The sequence below is a fragment of the Canis lupus genome, chromosome 1, assembly GCF_011100685.1.
Source record: "Canis lupus familiaris isolate Mischka breed German Shepherd chromosome 1, alternate assembly UU_Cfam_GSD_1.0, whole genome shotgun sequence".
NCBI classification, from domain to species: Eukaryota; Metazoa; Chordata; class Mammalia; order Carnivora; family Canidae; genus Canis; species Canis lupus.
Window position 1 is genome coordinate 118,394,296 of NC_049222.1, and position 18,355 is coordinate 118,412,650.

Consider the following 18,355-nt stretch of genomic DNA (forward strand, 5'->3'; position numbering starts at 1 on the left):
ATTTTCAGACATACAGTGTCTGAAAAAATTGCCTTCCCAGCACTCTGTCTCCAGAAGCTTCTAGAAGATATTTCCACCAAAAAATGAAGGCGTAAACCAGGAGGGAGAAAATGGCAGGGAATCAACCTAGGAAGACGGTGAAAGAATTCTGCAGCCTATTAAAGAGCAGCCAGTCCAGATGGGAGCAGAAGAACAGAGATGTTGGAGGTTAAATGATTCAAAAGGCCGGGGGTGGGGAGGTGGGGAGGCAAATGTCAACTCCAGTTGTGAAGAAAAACAAAAAGCTCGCATGAGGACAAAATGTAAATCACAGCACGCTACATAGCTTGGCTCTGACCAACATTTTCCTAATCATAATCATAGAAGCACTGAATGTTGATTTCATAAAAATCATGAAATAACCACCTTCTGAGTTGGATGGAAGGGAAGGAAATAGGTGTGTGGAAAAGGATGTGTGTAATATGTAAATACGTGTATAAGAGCTAATTTATCATCATCCAGTAAAAAGCCAATGGGTAAAACATACAACTAAAAAATCAAGACTGTAAAAAAAAAAAAAATCAAGACTGTGTACAAACTTACTATCTATAAACCTGAAGATTGAAACAGAAGCGTCCACTAAAAGAGAGTGATTGATTCTGGAGAGAGGAATCAAGGATGAGAAGGCATGAGGTGGAGGAGACAACCGCATGCGGAATTATTTTACCTTTTCTACTATGTGTGTGCAGAACTTTGATCAACATAACAATTTAAAAGGTTGGCACTTGTTAGGCCCAATAATTTTAATTCTAAGAATCCATGTGATGGAACTACTAGCAATGTACATAAACATTTTAATGCATTTTTAAACTTCTCCAGTCACAATCCTCTGTCTTTTCATCCACGCACTCATGGAAGCTTCCTGCTTGGGATCTGTGAGTGGAGAAGCAAAGCTTTCCTGTCCTTTCACTGGGATGCCCTTCCCAAAGCGCTCCCACCAGCTACACCCCCCTTCCCTCGGCCTGCCTGTTGCCTGTCCTAAGTGTCCCTGATGCCAGCGTCCTCACCTGCCACTGCTCGCCCCTCATGAGGCCCTAAGTAGGGGCCAAGAGCAAACAGAAGGCCTACCGCACCAGGGATGCCGGACACTGATTCTCGGTGCCGGGGCAGAGGGGGGCTGAGCAGGAGCCATGCCCTGGGGTCACAGCACCACCCTGGGCAGGCACTACAGGCCCTGGAGAGGCAGGTCTCAAGGAAGAAAGTGGGAGATGGTGGGAGGGAAGCAATGGGAGAAGGGAAAGTGTAGCTGGTGTGTGTGTGTGTGTGTGTGTGTGTGTGTGTGTGTGTGCATGTGTGGTGGCGTAAGAGGGACCTTGGGGGGAGCCTCAGAGCAGAAACATGGGATGAAGGCAGAGCACATTGTTCCACATCCCTCCTCAAACACCTGGGAGAGGAGAGTTGTTTGGGGACCCAGGAAGGAGAAGGATTTCTACCCAAGAGGAGTAGGACACCTGAGAGAAGAATGCTGGAAGGCCCTACTGGAGGAGGAGACATCTGGGCGTTCTCTGAACTCTTCAAAGAACTTTCCAGCATTGAGCACCTGGGTGGCTCAGTCAGTTGAGCATCAATCAGACTCTTGGTTTCAGCTCATGTCATGATCTCAGGGTCGTGAGATCGAGCCCCACCTGGGGCTCGGTGCTCAGTGAGGAGTCGGCTTTAGATGCTCTCTCCCTCTCCCCTGGCCTCTGCTCATGCTCACCCTCTTTCTCTCTCTCTCTCTCTCAAATAAATACATAAAAACTTTTTTTTTTTTTCAGAAAAAGAACTTTACAGCATTTCATGTGGGCAGGAAATACACCCAAACTTTAACTTCCACTTTTTGCACCATAGAGAGGAACAGGAAAAGGAAGTAGGACACAGAGCAGTGGCCGTTATTTGAGAAGATGAACCGGCTCTCCTCCGTGGTGCTGACGGTGTGTCTACACAGGCCCCCTCTCTCGGCTCTGGGGCAGAGTTTGCCCATGATCCCCCCCCCCAGCACTTGCACCCCAGCGGCTGGATTGCTTTTCTCTCTCTGTTCTCTCTGTTCCCCCCACCCCAACCCCCATTTAACTTAGCAAATCCGTCCACTTGGTTCGCGATTCATTATTCCACGAATATTTTGTGAAAGGGCTGGAGACACAACAGGAGCTCGGTTTCCTGCGTTCAGAAAAGCTACACCGTTATCGCTAACGTGTACTGAGACCCCCCTGGCGAACCTTCTAGCTGAACATGAGAAATCCTAGAAGTCGGTGGACGTTTAAGAGGAGATCAACTGAGAATTCTGGCACGAAAGAAGCAAACCCTCCGTTTGAGGAAGGAGAAGGGAGAAGGAAAGAGTGGGCTCAAATCCCCCAGAAATGCTACTGAACAGTGAGGGGAGAACAGCCGGGAGTCGGAGATTGCCACATCCTGGAAATAGCCCTGAGCAAATGGGGACATTTCACAAAGTGACTTCTCGTCCTCATTCGGCCTGACTCATCCTGCCAACTTCAGGGCATCCGTGCACCTGCCTGCCGCCCCGTTGCCCACATCTGTGTGGTTAACCCGGTCTCTGCTAAGAGGGTGGGTTATAGGTGCCGTGAAAATGCAGAGATGTACCTAAAGGTGCATTGGGATTGCAGAGCGCCGTATAATTGGGGAAGAGGGAGAAAGGGATTTTTTTTTTTTTTTTTTTTTACAGTTCCTCCTAGGGGCGCCTGGGTGGCTCAGTCGGTTGGGCAACCCATCCTTGATCTCAGCTCAGGTCATGACCTCAGGGTGGGGGACCAGCCCAACCGCCAGCTCTGTGCTGGGCAGGGAGCCTGCTTAAGATTCCTCCCTCTCTCTCCCTCTCCCTCTCTCTCTCTCTCTCTCTCTCTCCTCTGTCCCTCCTCCCACCCCAAAGAAAAGGATATTTTGGGGAAAAGTCCCTCCAGACACTGGCGAGCTGCTCTGTCCTCCAGGTACCTTCTTCTTGAGCTCCCCCTCTCCATCAGCAGGGGCGGGGGTCCCACCATCAGCGGGGTGAGGGGGCGGGGTGGGGGTGCAGACATCTGCAGGGGGGACTCAACACATTTCCTGCTTTCAAGGCGACAACCAGGAGGCAGCATCACCGTCAGGTGCTACCACCGAGCGCGGGGCCGGGGGACCAGGGTCCGGGCGCTGGTCTCCGAAGCCCCTTGAACACGAGACACTTCCTCGGTGCTGCACGTTGGCCCGCACGTCACTATGACCCGGGGTCGCGGAGGGCCGGTCGCCCCGCCCCGGGCAGCCCTGAGAGGGGGACTCTGCACCCTGGCCTGCGGCTGCACCCCGGGCCGCCCAGCGCTGCTCCCCTGCAAGGTCCTGGGTGGGCGGGAAGGAGCTAGACTCGCCCAGAGACCAGTATCACCCTTGGGTGCGTGTGACAATCCTCCGGGGAGCCTTCGGCACGCTGCACGCGGGGGCCTCAAAATCAGAATCCCTGGGAGGAAGGGAGCTCTTGCATCAGGAGCTGTCACCCCCCCCACCCACCGCACGCCCCGCACCCCGGGGTGCGTCTAACCCGCGCCAGGAGTGAGGGCCACGGAGGCAGCGCCCTGCAAACCACGCTGCGCTCACGAATTCCCGGGGGGGCTTGACCAAACGCAGGTTTTGGTGCAGCAGGTCTGGTTTGGGGGCCCGAGGTTCCACCTTCCTAACGACTTCCCAGGCGACGACGCGGCCGATGCGGGTGCCGGGCCCCCCTGCGGCCCCCCTGCGGCTCCCCTGCGGCCCCAGGGAACCGGGCCTGTGGTTCTTGCGCCCCCTGGTGCCCAAAACCTCCCTAGCAGCGCCCCGCGGAGAAGAGGGGGCGTTTGTTGGGAGCCTCCCTCCTCCAATAGATGCTATTTCTAGACCATTTCCAGATTCTTCCCCAGAGCCTGGCCACTGACGTCTTCATTTCGGCGTCGCAATAAACTGCGTGTGAACCTGCCTGGACTCCTGACCTACAAAACTGTGAAGTAATAAATGGGTGTTGTTCAAGCTGTTAAATATGCGGTGATTTGTTATGCGGCAATGGGAAAGTAATACAGGGAGTTTTACAGGTTTTGAGATAAGAGGCCAAGTGAGACTCTCAGGCCCACAGGCTTGGCGCAGTGGCTCTGGCCGAGGTCTTCGATGGACCTATTCCCAGCCTCCCAGTCAATGGCAGGAGAGGGAGGAAGGATTGCTTTTCTTTTCTTTTCTTTTCTTTTATTTATTTTATTTTATTTTATTTTATTTTATTTTATTTTATTTTATTTTATTTTTTATTTCCTTTCCTTTTCTTTCTTTTCTTTCTTTCTTTATTATTTTTTTTTTTTTTAGATTTTATTTGAAAGACAGAAAGAGAGAGAGAGAGAGAGAGGAGGAAGAGAGCGGAAGGGAAGGGCAGAGGGAGAGAGAAACCCAAGCAGACACCACACAGCGTGGAGCCCAGTGGGGGCCTGGATCCCATGACCCTGAGGTCAGACTTGAGCTGAAACCAGGAGCTGGATGCTCAACTGACTGCACCCCCCAGGCGCCCCAACTGCATCTCATATTTATCCATCATTGCACTTGTGGTCTTATTTCTCCTATCTAGACACTTCTGTTCCCCGACTGAGGTCTGTTGTCACTGACCCCCCTGAAGGCTCAAGGATGCAGTGGGGCTAGTTGGCCCTCTGTGGCAGATTGTGTTTTCCAAAGATGAATCCCATCTTATGTGCCGCTCCTACAACCTTCTTACAATGGAGACGCTCCTCCATCCCCAGGACTGGTGGGGAGGACTGGTGGGGAGGACTGGTCGGGATGTCTTTCGAGGCTAAGTCCTAACAGGTGGAACATCCTGCCTGAGTTCTGTCAGGACACTCATCCCTGGAGCCCAGGCACCGTGCTGTGAGGAAGCCCTAGCAGCCACAGAGCAGGGCCGCCTGTGGGTGTCCTGGCCGCAGCGCCCCACTGGGAGGCAGCAGCAATTGCAGACACGTGAGCGAGAGAGCCTGGAGAAGATTCCAGCTCCCTGTCTTCAGGCTGCCCTGGCTGAGGCTGAGGGCAGCAGACACGAGCTGCCCCACTGAGCCCTGGCCAGATCGCAGACCTGTAGGCAATACGAATGGTTTAAGCCACTAAACTCTGGCTTGTCGTTATGGGGCCATAGTCTGGAACACTCTCAGACTCTCCCCTGGGGACAGTCCTCTGAATCTGACCAAGTGTGAGGTGGTGGTGAGGAACCTCTGGATTCAATTAATTACAGGCAAGTTACCTATTTTTCATTATCTACTATTTTTACAGGGCTGTCGCATTAGAAATTAAGTTCAATGCTTATAAACTACCAGGAAATCAGCCCTAATGTTAACCTAATGGTTAACATTTTTTATAACTTTTCTTCTTTGCCATTTAATTCATTTAAAAGGTTGTCTCCTTACATAGGTCTCAAGAATAAGTATTTTCCTGCAGATTTTCCCTCACCTGTGGGAGGCCAACTTCTAAGAGGGCCTACAGTGCCACCCCCCACCCACCCACCACCCTGTTGTTGGTGTAATTTCCTTCCTAGAAGGTGGACCTGACCTTGTGACTCGCTTCTAATGAATAGAACAGGGCAAAGGTGACGGGATGTCATCCCATGACGAGAGCACAGCTGTTGTGACTCCTGTCTCACTAGCACACTCTCTCAATTGCCTTCTTGGCTTATGCACTTTGATGACGCTGCTGCCACGTTGGAAAGAAGGACCCAAAGGCAGCAAAGAACTGAAGTTCTCAATAGCCCATGAGAAAGGAATGTACTAGAACGTGGCTCCTTCTTGGTTGAGCCAGGAGATGAGACATCAGCCCTGGGTGGCATCTCCATTGCAGCCTCAGGACCGACCCAGAGCAGAGCACCCAGCTAAGCTGCAGCGGGACACCTGACCCACAGAAACAGGATGATAGATGTGTGTTGTCCCAAGCCACGAACCTTGGGGTGATTTGTTACACAGCAGTAGTAGTAGCTAACACGCCACCTCCCTCTGGCGGCCTGAGTGTCATTTCTTTACCCGAATCCTCAATCACTCTCGGCCTAAAACATGTGGCCACACTTAACCACACATACCAGGGTTCTTGGCCAAGCACGCGAGCCTGTGTATAAGCGAAGGGAATATTCAGCCCCACACTGGCCAGGTGGCTTCTTTCCTGTGTGTCTGTACCTGTGTTTGCCAAGCCTGTCTTGGAACACGGACTCTCTTCATCACCCCTATAAATCTTCTTCCCTGGAGCCTCGGTTGGATTCAGGTAAAGTTTCATTATTCCCTAAATATTGCAAATTCGCGTTCTCTCCGCCCTGGACCAAGCTGAGCTCAGACTCTGCGAAGCATGTGGCTTCCTCAGGATATATTGGCTCTTCCTGTGGCAGGAAGAATCATTTCCTCCGAGCCAAGGGCTTTCTTTCGTTTAAGCTCCAGCCTCTCCTCTGGCAGTTCTGAACCGGGATCCTCAGATCAGAAGCCATCTACACTCCTCAGCGTTGGAATCTGAGAAGTCTTGCCCAGTACAGTTGATTGTTTGGAGCATCCAGAGGGCAGGAGGAGCAGAAGTGGATTTCTGGACTGGGTTATGTCGGAAGGAAAACCATTTTAAGACAGATGAATGGAAGCTGGGGCCACGTGGGTTTCTCTGCCTGGCCTCCCTGCCTCCCCTCTCCGCACCCACATTCACCCACCTATAGATCATGTGAGAACAGAAGTTGTTTTCCCCACAAAGGGTGCCTTCATACCCCTGATCTTTCCTTTTGTCTTCACAACACTACATTTTAAATTTGCATCCTGTAAACCGGAACCAAACACCACACACCAGGACAAACAGACCCGTTTAGGTTCTCTAACTCTAGATTTTTCCAGGACTTTTGGGTTCACGTCTTCAATGGTTTCCAGAGCCAGACAAGGACGAGGACGTCTTCTATATTCTGGAGCCAGGCATACTTTAGTTACCACCTCACATTATGAAAAAGAACCCGGCAAGGCCGGTGAGGTAACCATCCTGGAGACAGCAGTGGTGTAGACGGAGCGATCAGAGCCGAGTGGCCTTCACGCCTGAGGAGAGACTGCAGACAGTCCCCTTCTCGGAGAAATGTCCATGCACATTGCTCTCTGAGGAAATGCTCTGAGGGAGTTTTCCTGTGAGAAACAAGGGAAACGGGAGGCATGCCCCTGTGTGAGTCCCTTCTTTGGAGTGTGGGCCTGACTTTGCGTCTTGCTTCTAACCCCCAGAATATGGCAAATGTGAAGGGACGTCACTTCCATGATTAGGGCACAAAAGGTTGTGACTCCTGCCTTATAGCAGCCTCGCTCAAGTCCTGGCTTGCACGCTTTGATGATGCAGGCCGCCGTGTTGGAGTGTGCAGGACGGAGGCCCCCGAGATGCGCTAGGGCAGCACAGGGATCAGAAAATAATGGTTTCAGGAGAGGATGTATTGGCACAATCGTGTGTTAATTTGTGCATCCGTTCAACAAATACCCACTGAGTAACTGAGCTTAGAAAGTGGTGCTCCAGAGAAGGATAAGACACAGAGAGCCGTCATCTCAAATCAGGATCCATTCCCAATGATGCAGACGTCTAAACATAAGCAATGGAATCCATGAAATACATAAGCTAGCATGGAGAAGTATTTTTATTTTTATTTTAAAGATTTTTATTTATTTATTCATGAGAGACAGAGACAGAGACAGAGAGAGACACAGGCAGAGGGAGGAGCAGGCTCCATGCAGGGAGCCCGATGTGGGACTCGATTCCGGGTCTCCAGGATCACACCCTGGGCCAAAGGCGGCGCTAAACTTCTGAGCCACCCAGGCTGCCCTGGAGAAGTATTTTTAAAGATTAATCCCAGCTTTGGGATTTTTTGTGTGTGGGGGGGGGGGGGGGCTGTGAGGGGGATGGTTTTTCTATGTCTGATGTCAGAAACATAAAACTCTCTGACATTTTTCTAAAAGCCATAAATAAAACACAAATAAAATGCTAAAAATAATCGTTCTTCATATAATTTTTTCACATATAAAAAGAACTCCTATAAATCAATTAGAAAAAAAAACAACAATCTACTTAAAACTGAGCAAAGAATATGATGAGATAGTTCACAGAAAAGGTAAATCTAAGGTCTCTTAGACATAAAAAAAAAAAAAAAACACTCTAGCTCATTCATCTTGAGAAAAACGCCAACTGTCTTCTACATACATGCACAGTTTTCCACAACAATTTGTGGTTCAGAGAAGCCAGGACACCCCAACCTCACCAACTGTATTCCCAATGGCAGATTACGATTTTGCTTTTGGCTCTTCCCACTATCACATTTAGCCTCATGATCTCTTTATTTACTATATCATACATTTATTTATTCATCCAGAAGATTTTTCTTTTTTTTTTTTTTCAGAAGATTTTTCTTGTGGCTATATTATGTCTCGGCATCAAGCAGGATCTGGGTTGTGTCAGTGAATAAGATATGTTCCTTGTGGGGGATCCCTGGGTGGCTCAGCGGTTTGGTGTCTGCCTTTGGCCCAGGGCGTGATCCTGGAGTCCCGGGATCAAGTCCCGCATTGGGCTCCCTGCATGGAGCCTGCTTCTCCCTCTGCCTGTGTCTCTGCCTCTCTCTCTCTGTCTCTCATGAACAAATAAATAAAATCTTTAAAAAAAAAAAAAAAAAGATATGTTCCTTGTGCTGAACAAGCAAATATAATGAAATATTTCCTACTGAAGTTAGCATTCACTGAGCACCCATGGTGAGTAAAACCTTTTCTATCTCAACATACGTTTTCACAAATGCTTGTAAATGATCTTCCATGTTGTAGTTAGCAACGTGAAACAGAAGATTTGGGTGATCTGGCTTTCACAGCTTTTATAGATTCAAATCAGACCTTGAAGACGAAAAAACACTTATTCTTCAGTATTTGCCAATACCGCGTTAAAACTTGGCCTTGACTCACTCTGAACAACCCATGCACCCCAGGGCTGGACCCAGGCCTGGACTGAAGTCATCCCACACAAGACATCCAAACCAGGGCAGCCAGGCAGAATTATTCCCAGGTGTTTTCCTTTTACCCACTTTCCACCCAGCCTTCTGTCAGTACCTGCTTCTTCGGTATGCACAACTTCCTTAGGTCTGTTCTTGGTTGATTGCATTCAAGGAGTCTGCAGGTCCTGTCAACAAATTCGAGCAACATTTTTTATTTGGCAGATCCTTTGGCATCAACTCTTTATTTTTTTTAAAAGATTTTATTTATTCATGAGAGATACACAGAGAGAGGAGAGGCAGAGACATAGAGAGGAAGGCAGGATCCCTGCAGGGAACCCGATGAGGCTAAATGTGAGACTTGATCCCAGGACCCCGGACTCACACCCTGAGCCCAAGGCAGACACTCAACTACTGAGCCAGCCAGACGTCCCCGGCATCAACTTTTTAATTTGAGAATCATAGAAGAAATGATAACAACTAATGGCATTTCTCTGGTGCTTTCAAATTTACAAAGCAGTCTCACATATGGGATCCTAGTCAATCCACACCTGAAACACGAGGACCCTAAAGCCTGGAGGGAAATGTAGTGGCCTGTGTGAAAGTTGAATCCAGAATTAGAAGCCAAATCTTTAGAGTTTTCTGTAACAAAAGTTACGTGTTTCCATGGAAGAGGTTTTGCAAGAGATAGCAGGTGTGGGAATGATGTCAGGAGATCAGCAAGGTGTGTGAAAAGAGGGGATGAGTTTTGTAAGAAAAGGGGACACCAAAAAAAAAAAAAGAAAGAAAAGGGGGCACCTTAGAAGTTAGTAGACATTTTGCAGGAGAATGAGTGAAAAAATAAGTGCAGAGGGAGGAAATATCAAGCACCCCTGTAAAGTGATGGGAGGGTGTGATGAAACTGTAAAGAGAGAATGAGGACAGGGTCCTAGAGACTCATCCACACTGATGAGGACGGGGTGCTGGGAGTTCTCTATCGCTGTGTCCAGAAGAGAGCATAGTATTTGAAAGCTAGACCTTGGACCAGTTCTGCCTTATATTAACTAAGGCCACTCTTAATCTGTCACTCAGTCCCTTCGACCATTAAATGGACGTGATTCTGAAGGTGAGTCTGAAGGTCAAATTCAATAACATCCATTAAAATACTTTGTGAGCAAGTGAACATGTGTGAGTGTCAGGATTCTAATAATTTCCCTGGAAATCCTCCCGATTCATTTCCAACCCATTCATGTAAACATCTCCACATTTAAAATCTGCCGCACGGACGCTGTGGCGGTTTATATCAGATGGCTTCCACGACACTAGAGCCAGCTTCCTCAGAAGTCCGAGCCCTGCATGTTTTTGCATCAGAGTTGGCCAGCAAAGCACTTTGCATGAGATTTGGTTGGCGGAAGCGAAGCAGTTGTATAAGATCCAGTTCTTGTTTTCAAAAAGTTAATTTATTTATGTGAGACAGAGAGAGAGCTAGAGCGAGAGTGGGGAGGAGGGACAGGGAAAATCCTCAAGTAGACTCCCTGCTGAGCACAGAGCCTCCCACGGGGCTCCATCCCACCCTGAGATCATGACCTGATCTGAAATCAAGTCTGCCCCTTAACCCACTGAGCCTCCCAGGCGCCCCAAGGCCCAGGTCTTATAAGTAACCCCTAATCCCAGCAGACTCAGAAAGGTTCTAGTTCCCTGGCTGAATTTAGATGGATGGACGGACAGCCACGGTGCTGTGAGTGGTTCCAGGGAACAGATAGTTGAGGACAGGCGTCTGGACCAGGCTCTCAGACCTGACCAGATTTTTTCTTTTTTTTACAGCTGGATTTTTTTTTTAAGATTTTATTTATTTATTCATGAGAGACAGACACAGAGAGAGAAAGAGAGGCAGAGACACAGGCAGAGGGAGAAGCAGGCTCCATGCAAGGAGCTGACGTGGGACTCGATCCCAGGACCCCAGGATCACGGCCTGGGCCAAAGGCGGTGCTAAGCCACTGAGCCACCCGGGTGGCCCAGACCTGACCAGATTTAACTGCCCTCATGACCCTGTTTCTGACGGTAAAGGACACATCCGTCGTCTACAGCATGCTGGGGCAAACTAGTGACTCAAACCATTGCCTTTTTTAGTATAATGTCTGACATTAAGCGTTGATTGCCACAGCCTCCATTTCAAAAGACATCCGCTCCAGATAAACACATTGCCCGCCGTATGACACAGCTACTGGGGAAAGAACCAGATAAGGAACTAGGCACCCCCACACCCATGAAGTTCTCCTTTCAGAAAACCCTGGATGACCGTGAAAACTGACATTCCTTGGGGCACCTGGATGGCTCAGTCAGTTGAGTGTTTGACTCTTGGTTTCAACTCAAGTCATGATCTCAAGGTGGTGAGATGGAGCCCCGGGTCAGGCTCCCTTCTCAACACTGAGTCTGCTTGGAGATTCTCTCCCTCTGTTCCTTCTCCTGCATGCTCTTTCTCTAAAATCAATCAATCAATCTTTAAAAATAAACACAAAATCTGACACTCCTTGTGTGACCCTGCCTTCAGTCTTCTGTGCCCTGACTCCCACTCTAATGCTTCAAATTAGCCAATATAGAGTGACCTCATGAAACCCCAGAGATCCCATTCTAAGACCTTCATAAAGGCAGAGCCCCAGGTCTGTGTTTTCTATCAGTGACCTTGCTCTGTGGCCCCAGCACGCCAAGATTGTGAGTAATTAGTCTTGTTTTCCAAAATTCCCTGATGATTTTCACCAAAGTACATCCTGCAATCAAAGTAAAAGCAATAAGATCCAGTCCAGCCACATTGGCACTGTTGGGGGAAGTATCTGGGGCTCCCTACCAGTAACATGGGCCTGCTGAGTGCCTCAGGTGTTCCTAGTTGAGAACATTACCTTCGACAGGCTGGGACCCACATGGCACCTGTAATCAAGATACCCGTAATGAAGCGTCTCTGAGGTGAGGTTCTGGATGACCACATAGTTGCTGCCATAGATCATTTTAGAAAATTTAAAAAGGAGTATAATGACGTTGGTTGATTGCTTTGAAGTACAGAAAGAAAATGAGCTCAGGGCTTCGAATTCTCAGCTCAAAGTCAAGGTAAGGGATGGAAAACTTTTATGACTGTCCTAAAAGAAACCCTTATCTTGGGGAATCCCTGGATGGCTCAGTGGTTTAGTGCCTGCCCTGGGCCCAGGGCGTGATCCTGGAGACCCTGGATCGAGTCCCACATCAGGCTCCCTGCGTGGAGCCTGCTTCTCCCTCTGCCTGTGTCTCTGTCTCTCATGAATAAATAAATAAAATCTTAAAAAAAAAAAAAGAAAGAAACCCTTATCTCCCTTCACCACCACCCGAGTTGAGATTTCTTAAAATTAAACCTAAAATATAATCCTGTGAATGACTGAATTATAATACAGATTGAATCTCCAACTTCTCATGGTCTCATGTTAAGGCAAAGGCATCTCAGAGATTTAAAAATCCAGGGGTTATAAGAAAACAGCTGTTTGACTCAGGGATATGTAAGCACTGTAGTTGAGTTACATGAGAGCGGGGAGTAAGATACACAATGTTAGTCAAGAGCTTGGTGACGGCATTTAATCTTCAGGGCTGGAACCCCAAAGAGTGGTCCTAGTGATTGTCAAGGTGGCTTGGCTGAGCTTTTGGAGAGGACAGTGAGAAACCATGCGATGCTGGCATGTAGTCTGGGGTTCAAGTCTAGGGTACCTGTCATATGTATGAAGCAAGAACCGATGACACTATCATTTGAGGCAGTTGTTGGTAAGAACTTGTGTAAAAGAGAGATCCGTATTTTGAAAAGGACAACATCAGAAAAACTCCTAGCATAAAACGGGCAACTTGACTACTAGTAAATTGATGGCTTTATACACATTTTCTTCTTAAAGTTCACAGCAGGCTGTTTGTGGATGAGGCTAGTGGAGGCGCTAACAAGCAGCTGAGCCAGGAATCAAACCTATGCCTGAGCCCGATTTCTAAGTTTCAATGGAAAGAATAATTGAGAAGGGAACAGTCATATTTTGAAAGCAATCAATAACGAAGAAGTACTAGAAGCCATGAACAGACATTTCTCCAAAGAAGACAAACAGATGGCCAACAGACACATGAAAAGATACCCAACATCACTCATCATCAGGGAAATAAAATCAAAACCACAGTGAGATGCTACCTCACACCTGTCAGAATGGCTAAAATCAAAAACACAAGAAACATGGGGCACCTGGGGGGCTCAGCGGTTGAGCGTCTGCCTTCGGCTCAGGGCGTGATCCCAGGGTCCTGGGATCGAGTCCCACGTCGGGCTCCCTATATGGAGCCTGCTTCTCCCTCTGCCTGTGTCTCTGCCTCTCTCTTTCTCTGTCTCTAATGAATAAATAAATAAAATCTTAAAACACACACACACAGGAAACAACAGGTGTTGGCAAGGATGTGGAGAAAAAGGAAGCTTCGTGCACTGCTGGTGGGGAATGCAAGCTGGTGCAGTCACTCTGGAGTACAGTATGGAGTTTGCTCTAAAAGTCAAAAATAGAATTAACCATGTGATCCAGAAATCACACTACTGGGCATTTACCCATAGAATACAAAAACACTAATTCGAAAGGACACGTGCACCCTTATGTTTATAGCAGCACTATTTACAATTGCCAAGTTATGGATGCAGCCAAAGTGTCCACTGATAGATGAATGGATAAAGAACATGTGCTATACATACACAACGGACTAGTATTCAGCCATAAAAAGAATGAAATCTCGGGGCACCTGGGTGGTTCAGTCTGTTAAGTGTCTGCTTTCAGCTCAGGGCATGATCTCAGGGTCCTGGGATTGAGCCCTGTGTCAGGCTCCCTGCTCAGCAGGGAGTCTGCTTCGCCCTCTGCCTCTACCCCTCTCCCCCTCTCCGCCCCACCCTGGCTCATGCTCCCTCTCTCACTCCATCTCATTCTCTCTCACAAATAAATAAATAAATAAATAAATAAATAAATAAATAAATAAAATCTTTTAAAAAAAGAATGAAATCTTGCTATTTGCAATGACATGGATGGAGCTGGAGTGTATAATGCTAAGCAGAAATAAGTCAGGCAGAGCGAGACAAATACCATATGATTTCACTCATACGTGGAATTTAAGAAACAAAGAAAAAATGAACAAAGAAAAAAGAGACAAATCAAGAAACAGACTCTTTTTTTTTTTTTTTTTTTAAGAAACAGACTTTACTATAGAGAACAAACTGATGGTTCCCAGAGGGGAGATGGGTGGGGGGATGGGCGAAACAGCTGAAGGGGATCAAGAGTGCACCTATCATCATGAGCACTGAGTAATGAATAGAATTGTTGAATCACTATATTGTACACCTGAAATTACTGTAACACTGTGAACTCTACTGGAATAAAAATTTTAAAAATAACAATATTTTTAAATACATTTTTAAAATAATAATAAAATTTCAGCTCAGGTCGTGATCTCAGGGTCCTAGGACTGAGCCCCACATCTGGCTCTGTGCTCAGCAGGGAGTCTGCTTGGGATTCTGTTTCTCCCTCTCCCTCTGTACCTCCCCCCTCCTCTCTCTTTGAAATAAATAAATAAATCTTTAAAATAATGATAAAATAATGAAAAGGCACTTACTGTTCCTCACATATAAATATTATGAAGCTATAGCAATTTAAAGAATGGAATTGAATTACATATGATTACATAATCCAAAGAAATAAAGCAATGTAAATGATAGGATTTTACGGAAAAAAAATGTTGACATTAATGGGGAAAGAATAAGATGATAAAATTTAACATAGCAAAAGATGATTTTTTACTTTTAAAGACTGGACTTACTTAAAAAACATTTTTAAATTCTGGGCCATGCTAATAATAAAAGTAAGACTTTTCAAATTAGAATTTCCTATTAGAAGAAAATCCAAAGAACATCTATTTCTTTATTTTCTGGTAGGGGAGAGGGATGATCTTTGGAGGAATGTCAGAGAATCCATCTAATTAGAGATCCAAGAACAAAGAAGAACAAATGTAGGAGAGGACTTTTTTTTTTTTTTCCCAAAAAGACATTTTCTAGATTGAACAATGACTCAGATTCTCAGATTGAAAGGGTCTGCTGATGCCTGGCTGGCTCAGGCAGGAGAGCCTGTGACTCTTGATCTCCAGATTGTGAGTTCAAGCCACACATTGGGTAGAGATTACTAAAAAATAAATAATCATAAAAGAAATCAAACTTTTAAAAAAGAAAAAGAAAGAAAAACAAAGGGTCCGCTGAATTCAAGAATACTACAGAAACACGTGTAACTCCTCTGGAGGAAGGCACCTTCATCCCAGGTCCCAGAGAAGTCCCATATATATTTTAAAATAGGATGAGGGCATGTAATCAAAATAACCATGCAGACTTGCACTGCCCACGTGGTTGATTTGGGTCATTTCAGATCAGCCTTTCCAGTGGAAAGCAGTTGGAAAGCTGGACAAAATAGGAAAAGTTGAAGATATTTTGGAGGGTTGCCAGGGCAGTGAAAATCTCAGAATAATTAAACTGACTGGGAAGCCAGACAAAGGGGAGCGCCTACTGTTATGATTCCATGTATTTACAATTTTAGGAAATGCAAATGGCCAATCCAGACAAAATCCCTGCTAACGTGATCTGACCTAACTAGTCAGGCTCCTCTCCTCTCCACAGGCCCTTGAACTTCAGCCCCCCTGGGGTTTAAGCAAGCACTAGAACGCAGGACCACCTCCTCCACAGGCCCTTCAAAGGATTGGCTGACAGCAAAGAAAAACATTTCCTGTTCAGTTAGTTGCTTGACAACACACCACTTGCTCACCTTCCTACCCTACAGCCAGTTCTTTCCAGCCTTGTTTGTGCCTCCCTAGAAAAGAAATGGCATTTCCTGCAGCCTTCTGAGGTGCTCAGAGATCTTATAGTTGGAATGTGTGATTATAAGACTTCTTGAATAGTCTTTCCTTATGCAGTTGGATTTTTTTTTTTTTTTTTTTTTTGGACAGTTTTCTGGCGCTATGACTCAGATGGAGTGCTGACTGCACCTCTTCAGGTACTTCTACCTTCACCGCCGGTGTTCATGCCAGCTTCGTGTATTCTTTGTGTCCTTTCTGCATTGGGGAAATGTGGATCCACACTATAAACTACAATCCCTAATCCAGTGCTCCAGACATGCACCTGTTGTAGTGCAGTAAAGAGTTACTTTGATTCTCTTTGGTTTTGTTTTTTTAAGATTTTATTTATTTATTCATGAGAGACACACAGAGAGAGGCAGAGACACAGGCTCCATGCAGGGAGCCCGATGTGGGACTCGATCTCAGGATTCCAGGATCATGACCTGAGCCAAAGGCAGTCTCAACCAGTGAGTCACCCAGGTGCCCACTTTGATTCTCTTTGAATGAAAAGTTTTTTCTTTGGCTCTTGAGTGGGCATCTGATCTCTGACTCTGTTGAGCAGGAATCTTCTGAGTTTTTGGATGGACGAGAATCTCCCCAGCTCTTTTGTGAAACCTCTTTTGTTTATTTGAATACTTGTCTAATCCCATGAGAAGTTCTCGCTCCACTGGATGCCCTCTCACCTCCTCTGTTCTTGATCATACGTTCTGCCTTGATAGCACTAATTCTAACATTTCAGAAAAGGTGGAATTTCATTAAGGATAATTTGGAACTACAATCATCTCCCTAGAGTTCTTGGGGTCTCCCCAAACTGATTTATTTCCAAGGGACTTTGAATCCTGGAGATCCCAAATCCCCTTTGGCCCCTTTGGCCCAACCTTCATCAGGTCATTCAATGATCTCAATCCACCTTATCCAAGGCTATGCAACCTCTCAAAGATCACCTGTCACCTGCAATTGATACTCCAAAGGACTCCCCTCTAAGGAATCTGTTCCTGTCCTCCCCCAGACACCCGTGAATAGACTGGGTTAAATGATCATCTTGATCAATGGACACCACCTGTCTGGTGGATACTGGTACCACCTACTCCACCCTCAACATCTCCGAATTCCCCACCATAATTCCTCAGAGTACACAACTCACCTCTGTAGTGAAAGTAGATAATTTACCACGTGATTTATCCCTTCAAAAAGCCCTTTCTTTGTCTCTCGGACCCCATGATGCTCAACACAGCCTTTTTTGTCAAGCTCCACAACTTCTTGTAAGCTATCAGGCAGAGATTTAATTTCTAATTGTAATGTTAATATTTAATGTGCACCCAAGAAACTGGCCTTTGAAGTTCTAGATTCCTCCTCCATTTGTTGTGCCCTCTGCCACAATTATGTGTTTTTTTGTTTTTTTTGTTTGTTTGTTTTTTGTTTTGTTTTTTTTGTTTTTTTTTTTTTTGCCTCTCAGAGCTCTCCAAGCTCTAGATAAGCCCCACATCCAGGACATGCTCATTCACATTCCTGACCCAGTTCAGACTAAAGGAATGACAGATGTAGGACACTTCTGAGAGGCAGAGCCTATAAAAATGGATACAGACCTCACTATGTTTCTCCCTAAATTAACTCAATGCAGTACCCTAAAAATGATATAATTTGTGGTCTCAGACCAATTACTCATTGGTTACTTGACAAAGGGCTGTTTATCTCTACATCCAGCCCCTGCAGCAGATCTATTTTACCTGTAAAGAAACCAGATGGAAAGGAGGGTTACCAATTTGTCCAAGAACAGTGAGTCATAAAAAAAAATTGTAAAATACATATTGTTTTTCCCAAACCCCAACACTCTTTGTTTCTATATCCTCTGACGTAACTTATTTCATCATTGTTGCTTTACGCTCTGCTTTCTTCAGCAGATCCTCTTTTATCTAATTCCCAATACCTACTCACCCTCACATGTGAAAATCAACAGTATACCTGGACAGTCATGTTCCAGGGTTTTTCCAAAGTCTCCATTTATTTTACCTGGAAAACATTCCAGTGTAAATCTGAAGAATCTGGGCTTCTCTTAGCATTTAAAGCTCAGTCAGTATGTGGATGACCTTCTTTGTTCTACTAAGTTCAGTAACTCACAGTCAGATATTTAATACTTATTAGAAGCTCTGGCTCCTGTTAACCTTAAAAATAAAACTGTCAATTATTTTGCCAGCAAAATGAGCTTATACAGGAATAGCAGAGAATTACAATTTGGGACATTCAAGCTACAGCGAAACCATAAGCAAATCCAATGAACAAAGAGAGTAATGATCTTTTCTAGAGAAAAGGGGGAAGTTGGGAGGGGCTATTGTAAACAAAACAAAACAAAAAAATCCATTGGAGTAAACTGGAAGTCAAAAGTGTAGTGGCTTTTCATTGGCTGTGTTGTGACAGTCTCTCATTGGCTGGGCTGTTGCCAGGTGGGGAGAAAATCTTCCTTCCCCTTGCTGGGATAGTCAAGTAGGCTTCTTCCTCTTGGAAAATGCAAGTTATGTGTCTTCC